The sequence below is a fragment of the Anthonomus grandis genome, chromosome 18, assembly GCF_022605725.1.
Source record: "Anthonomus grandis grandis chromosome 18, icAntGran1.3, whole genome shotgun sequence".
In the NCBI taxonomy this organism is placed as follows: domain Eukaryota; kingdom Metazoa; phylum Arthropoda; class Insecta; order Coleoptera; family Curculionidae; genus Anthonomus; species Anthonomus grandis.
This window is the reverse complement of record NC_065563.1, coordinates 7,120,516-7,127,565: the sequence shown is the minus strand read 5'-3', so window position 1 is coordinate 7,127,565 and position 7,050 is coordinate 7,120,516. Positions and strand designations below refer to the sequence as shown.

General features: G+C 35.0%; 1 protein-coding gene across 1 annotated transcript in view; it reads left to right on the top strand.

Annotated features, from left to right (window-relative positions):
- Positions 1–1,251: 1,251 nt before the first annotated feature.
- LOC126747086 (uncharacterized) overlaps positions 1,252–7,050 on the top strand; it is a 108,662-nt gene continuing 102,863 nt past the window's right edge. Inside the window, exon 1 of the mRNA XM_050455580.1 lies at positions 1,252–1,353. The gene's annotated coding sequence lies outside the window, so the exon portion shown is untranslated. The remainder of the gene's footprint in view (positions 1,354–7,050) is intronic.

The window sequence follows — 7,050 nt, the reverse complement described above, 5'->3', positions numbered from 1 at the left end:
TGTAGTCGGGGAGTGCCCAGCACTCACGCGCGCCAGGTTCAAATACTTGGGTAACACTTTCAGTGTACCGAGCGACTTTAAGTCCTTCAGACCAGAGAGCCTTATCGGTTTCTCTAAGGCCGTTATGCTCTGGTAAGCCCCGGTGGGGCATGACGGGTCCATCAGGAGACTTATATGCACAACTGCCTTGGCAGCCCACTGTTTCGTCAATTCATTCAATTCACTATAAAATGGAAAAGGTTGGAATGACATAGCTTTGTCGAAAGAATGAATGATAAACAATGGACAAAGCAAATGCTACTGTGGGTCCCGACCAACCGCAGGAAAAGGAAAAGTAAATTTTGCAATGGAAGTCTACAATAACACGACTGGAAAGTTGTTGGAAACTAGTCCGAAACAAACAAACTTGGTGTTATAAATTATATAGGTATATTTATTTTTAAACGTAAAACGATTGAGCCCTTCTGATTTTTTTTTCTAAACAAAATACATTCCTGTGACGTAAAGAAGGTCAAATGTTTCAAATAATTTGGCATTGACAGATAAATAACGCGTTAAACTATTGACATTTGACATTAAAATCAGGTCCGTACTCAGTTTCATTGAAAACAATGAAAGCAGGAGAGATTTTACGTGTTTTTGCTGATGGGTTTCTTCAGGCAGGCCAAGGAAAACGTTTAAACAATTAAAAAATATGTCGTGACTACACGTTATCCCGTTAAAATGGTTTAACGGTCGTTTAGTGGATGTTAGCACGCATTTAATGACTATAGGGAGGACCTAATAATTATAACCTTTGACGGCAATTTAGTTTTTCATGTTTCTCGTGGCCCATTCATTTCGTAATGACGATTGTTTAGACACGATCAGATTTTGCCCAACTAGAGAGCATAAGTACGATACGTAATTATCCGTTGAAGCTGAATGGCCCTCATGTTTACAATTAGTGTGTATTAACAAAAGAGTTTCCGGTCTATATGTAAATCGGAAGTCGAACAGGATTTATATAGTTTTTGCATTGGAGTGAATAGGTATTGTTTTTTTTCAACATCAGACGTCCTAGGTATGTTGGCAACATTGCCTGATAGTTGTCTAATGGTTTTGTTTCAGTCCACTTGAGAAACATCAAGAGCAAGTTGGTGTAGACGTTGCCATGTTTTTTTTTTTTTTTAAATTGGCTTCTGCGAGTTTTTAACGGCGCGATGCTAAAATTCCCTAAAATAAAACGACACATTGTTTTTCGTTTATTACGCGGAAACACGATTTTGTATAGATCACATCCGATATGTTGCTGTGAAGCACTAGAGGTTTCAGTTGTTAAATCCCTTTTGAAAGTTAAATAACTTTTTTTAGGTAAGTGTGTTTTTTTTTGGAGAGGAGGGATTCAATATTTTTAATAGTAGAAGTAAACGTTTTTTCGGAAGGAAAGCGTTCGCAGTCAATTCAAATTTAAAATTATTAATCAATTTAGTTTTGATACAATAATAAGTAATTTATAAATTCTTACTCGTTATTAATAATCATACATAGTTTAACATGCACCTAGAGACGTAAACACCTATTAGTTCTTGAAATAAATTACAAGAATTTAATAATATATATCTACCTACTAACCAAAACCTATAGCTAATTTATAACCAAAATTAATATTACTTGATATATCAATAGTTGATAGAAAAGTAAGAAAAAAACCTTCGAGAAATCCTATAACCAATGAAAAAAATCAATTTATTTTCTATTTTTCTTAAACTGTTAAAAAACAAAAAAAATAAAATTTTATAAATTTAAAAAAATACATTCCCTACAGCCTTTACCAATTTTTTTAATATTATGGACAATCTTTAAACTACTAAATTTTGGAGCCAAGTGTCAATGTAGTGTCAATGTAGTGTCAATGTCAGTATCAATCGGGCCTCCGATTCTTTCACTGGTGGCTTAAAGTAGGAAATGTTAATTTTTTCCAAGAATAATATCGGCCATTAAGGTATCATCGGTCATACAATTAACTATTGGAGAGTCGAAAGTAGGGTAGTAAGACGAATATTTGACGACCATATCCTTAAGGGTTCTTTCCAAATAAGGGTCGTTAAACACATTTAGAGATGCCAAGGCAGAAAAATAAGTTGACCAAGTTTTCTTAGTGGCATTTAAAACAAATTGATGTAGTTTTTTTTGCCTAATAAAAAATCCATTGGTAATAACAGAATTTGCACCAGTTTTGTTAAAATTGTTACTGCTTTGCTCCTATTATAAATTAAATGCCCTAATTTTCAAAAAATATTGCCTGCATATTTGTAAACTTGCAATAAAACGAGTTCATTATTTAACGGGCCAGTTGAATACTGCAAAAGGACTTGGTCCAGGTTACCAAAGGCTATATCGCATAACCGCCTCACTTGACTGTTAGCTAGTAGTTGAATATTTTTCGATTGATTACTCATATGGTCAATGAAGCATTCCAAAGGTATATTAGATTCTATTAAAGTACTTTTTATTGGGTATAATATTTCCTGCTTAACAACCTTTTTGGTAAGCTCATGCTGATAGATGTCATATTTAGACAAAAAAACAAATTTTAATCCAACATTCCAAAACGATCGCTTCTTGATTTGGCATTATTATAAAATTGTCGGGGTAATTTTTCAAAACACAATCCAAAACACCCGAAGCGATTTTGGGAGAGACCGCGTCACCGGTAAAAAATTGAAATGCATCGTTTGCCAAAGAATTATTTTGACAAACTTCCAATCTTCCGGCTATTTTTCCTACTGGATGCGGCGGATTTGAGGCTGTGGCTAATTTTTTTAAATTGTGATAAACGTTTACAAAAAATTGTTCGCAGCGGGACTGTAAGGTAATCTTGTCAGACTACCTTATTACTGTCAAAGTGGACTGTATTGGTTTAATTAAAAAACATCCTTTACTTAGGATTACTTTATTAAGCAACAATATAAAAATGCTTCATGTCAGAAGCCCTGTCTTGCTTAAAGTTACTTACTGACTAACTACGTTTTTATATTCAATCGCCTCGTGCACGCAATATTAAATTAATCTTAAATCTACTACAAAGAATATATTGTGTCTCACTTAAAAACACTACGTTATTATCGTCAAACTGAAAAGTCAGCGTTTTCACTAAATCCGGCGAATGTCTCCTTGAGCGGTATATCTGATGGATTCTTTAGGCTATAATTTTACCGATTATTTTTGTGGTTATTTTTCAATAACGAATACCGAACATCCCGGCCGCCTTGAAATGTCCATTTCAATAGTCACATTAAAATTATATATCCTACATACAACTTATGTCATAATTATATCAAAATTAACTCTAAATTATTTTCCTAAATTAACAATTCAGTAGTTCAATTTCAGTGGCTTAAATCTACACCACCACCACTGGAATTATTTGTCAATCGGAAGAAGACACAATTTTGTCACTGCACGCTTAGTTGTCGCACCATCACTAAACCGAATCCTCACAACTCTGCATACATTGTCCATACCCGGATGAAGCTCCAGGACTCTTGCGGTCTTCCATCTTAAGGGGGGAAGATTATCTTCTTTAACTAGCACCAAGTCGCCAACCTTTAACCGTGACGCACCTTCCTGGAACCACTTTTGTCTCGTCTGAAGTTCAGATAAGTATTCACGATTCCATCTCTGCCAGAAATGCTGCATGATCTGCTGAAGTCTCTTAAACTGAGTCAAACGATTCTCTGGTATCTGAGTCAAACAAGGTTCAGGGATTGAAGAAATAGGTCTGCCAATTAGAAAATGACCAGGACAGAGGGGAGTAAAATCATCAGGATTAGAAGACATTTGAGAGATAGGTCTTGAGTTTAATATCCCCTCTACTTGGGTCAACACTGTCATGAAGTCTTCATAATGCAAGTGCGTGTTACCTACTACGCGTTTCAAATGGAATTTGCAACTCCTTACCCCACTTTCCCATAACCCGCCAAAATTTGGTGCTCGAGGGGGAATAAAATGGAAATTTATACCCTCAGAGGTCAAATTACGTTGTATTTCCTGAGCCTGAGTTTTTAGAAATTTAGCAATTTCAGAATAAGCTCCTACAAATGTTGTACCATTATCGCAATAAAAATGATTTGGCTTGCCCCTTCTCGCAATAAACCTTTTGAAAGTTACTAGAAATGCTTCACTGGTTAAATCAGTCACGAGTTCAAGGTGAACAGCCTTCACTGTCATACAAATAAAAATTACCACATATGGCTTGGTCAGTTTAGGGTTGCGGGTCTTACGATCTTTAAGTAGAAATGGACCTGCGTAGTCACAACCACAATGCAAAAACGGACAAGACTGGTTTACTCTATAATGAGGTAAATTCCCCATCAAATAATCCATCGTTTTAGGCTTCGCCTTGAAACAAACTACGCATTTTAATACAACGTACCGAGCTAAACTACGTCCTGATATTGCCCAATATTTTTGTCGCACTGTGTATAATAATTGCTGCGGACCACAATGCAACATAGCTTTCAAAAATTAGTTTCGTTAATTTATGTTTGTTATGCAAAATAATAGGAAATTTCTTGTCAAAATATAAATTTGAATTCTGTATTCTTCCTCCTACTCGGAGTAACTTGTCTTCATCTATAAATGGATTTAAAGATAAAATCGAACTATTCTTATTGATAGGCCTTTTATTTAATAAATCAAAATAAGTTTGCCCAAATGCTTGAATTTGTGAAATTCTAAGTAGGCATTGAAGAGAATTATTTAACTCCTTTACCTCTAGATTTTTACTAATAATCTTATTTTTTCCTTTTTGTCGAATATTATTTATAAACCGATAGCAATAACCAAGTACCCTAATAAGTTTCGATAGTGATGAATATTTTAAAAACAAATCAAACTTCATATAATCATCAATTATAACAGTGTTTGCTATTTGCTAACTAGTTGCTCTGGAAGTGGCGATACTATAGCTGTATCTTCTTCAATACAAGCTAATGGTAAGCTACCTGATCTTAGCCACGTCGGACCATGAAACCAAAGATTGTTGGACATCAAGTCTAAAGCCATACTTCCACGCGAAACTAAATCCGCTGGATTATCCTCCGAACGAACGTGAAACCAATTTTGAAGATCTGTCAAACTCTGTATTTCGTTAACCCGATTTTTCACAAAAGTTTTAAATCTATTAGGACTGCCCTTAATCCAACATAACGTGATGGTTGAATCGCTCCAATAATAAACCCTATCAAATTTAATATCAATACTATCAAGAACTCTTTTTGCTAGCCTAGCGGCTACTAAAGCAGCTGTCAACTCTAATCGAGGTAAAGTTGGTTGTCTCGTAGGAGCAACCTTGCTCTTAGCACATAACAAGTGAGAATGATAAGTGTTATCTGAAGTTATTGAACGATCATATATTGCTGCCCCATAGGCCTTTTCAGAGGCATCTGCAAATACGTGTAACTCTTCACATTTAGTCATGTCTACTAATATACGCCTTGTAATATGTAGGTCATTTAAATGTCTTAGATCTAAACAAAACTTATTCCATTTATCACGTAAGCAATCTGAAACTTCGGAATCCCAATCACATTTCTCTTTCCATAAACTCTGAATAAGCAATTTTACAACTACAATCACCGGTTGTACCAAACCCAATGGATCGAAAATTTGACTTGAAATGGATAACATTTTACGTTTAGTTACAGAATTTTGACTTGGAAATTCTCGAATGCGAAATTGAATATTATCGGAATAGGCATTCCAATAAACACCCAATGTTTTGTTTTGCTCATGCTCTCCAAGCTGTAAAACATTTACCTTTAAGCTCTCATTAAGCTGAAAATTGTCGGAAAAATCTTTTTTATTTGAAAGCCATTTTCGAAGATCAAAACCTACACTTGACAAAATATGACTTATATCGCTTTGTTATTTTAGTAATTCCTCCTCACTATCACAACCCGAGAGAAGGTCATCCATATACATGTCATTTTTAATGACATGAGAAGCAACTGGATACTCCGATTCATGTTCATTTGCTACCTGACACAAACAACGAACTGCCAAATAAGGACTGGATGCCATTCCATACACCACAGTATTTAATTCATAACATTTAACATTGCCTGTGTTATCTCTCCACAATATACGTTAATATGGCCTGTGCTTAGGATGTATCCAAATCTGTCTAAACATCTTTGATACGTCAGCATTTAAAACATATTTATGTTTCCGAAAACGAGTCAAAATAGAAATCAAATCACCTTGAATTGTAGGCCCTGTATGCTGAACATCATTAAGACTTAAACCACTTGAAGTCTTACTGGAAGCATTAAATACGACTCTTAAACGGCATGGTAAACTTGAATCCTTCACAACCGCATGATGCGGCAAAAGAAAACACTTATTATCCAAAGACGAACGCCAATCAACATCCTTGAGCTCTGTCATATGACCCAGCGTCTCATATTCGGAAATGAAATCTGAATATTCCTTTTTTAAATCTGGGTTCCTAGCCAATCTCCTGTCTAAATATTCCAAACTACGCATCGCGTTAACTTTCGAATCACCTAAACTCGATAAATTTTCTTTAAAAGGAATCTGTACAATGAATCATCCTGTCTCATCCCTACTATGTGTCTCTAAGAAATGCCTCTCACAATAATCATCCGTAACCTTGGGAAGAACAGGTTCCTCAATCTGCCAGAATTTAAGTAAGGTTTGGTTAAGTGAATCATCCAAGGATAAATTACATGACAGTCGCCTAGGAGTTTCACTATAAATTGACAAATTACCACCAATTAACCAACCTAATTGGGTATTTTGAAACACTGGACAATTGTCTACCCGTACCTGTTCCATAAGTAAGATATCATAAAACATTTCTACTCCCACCAAAATATCAATATCACCTGAAATATTGTATGACGGATCTCCTAATGCAATATGCTTAGGTATTTTTATCAGCTTTGGACTAAATGATATAGTAGAAATCGAAGTTGTCACTTTATCTAATACTAAACAAGATAACTCTTTATTATAATCTGTATTTCTAGAAAAAATAGTAAC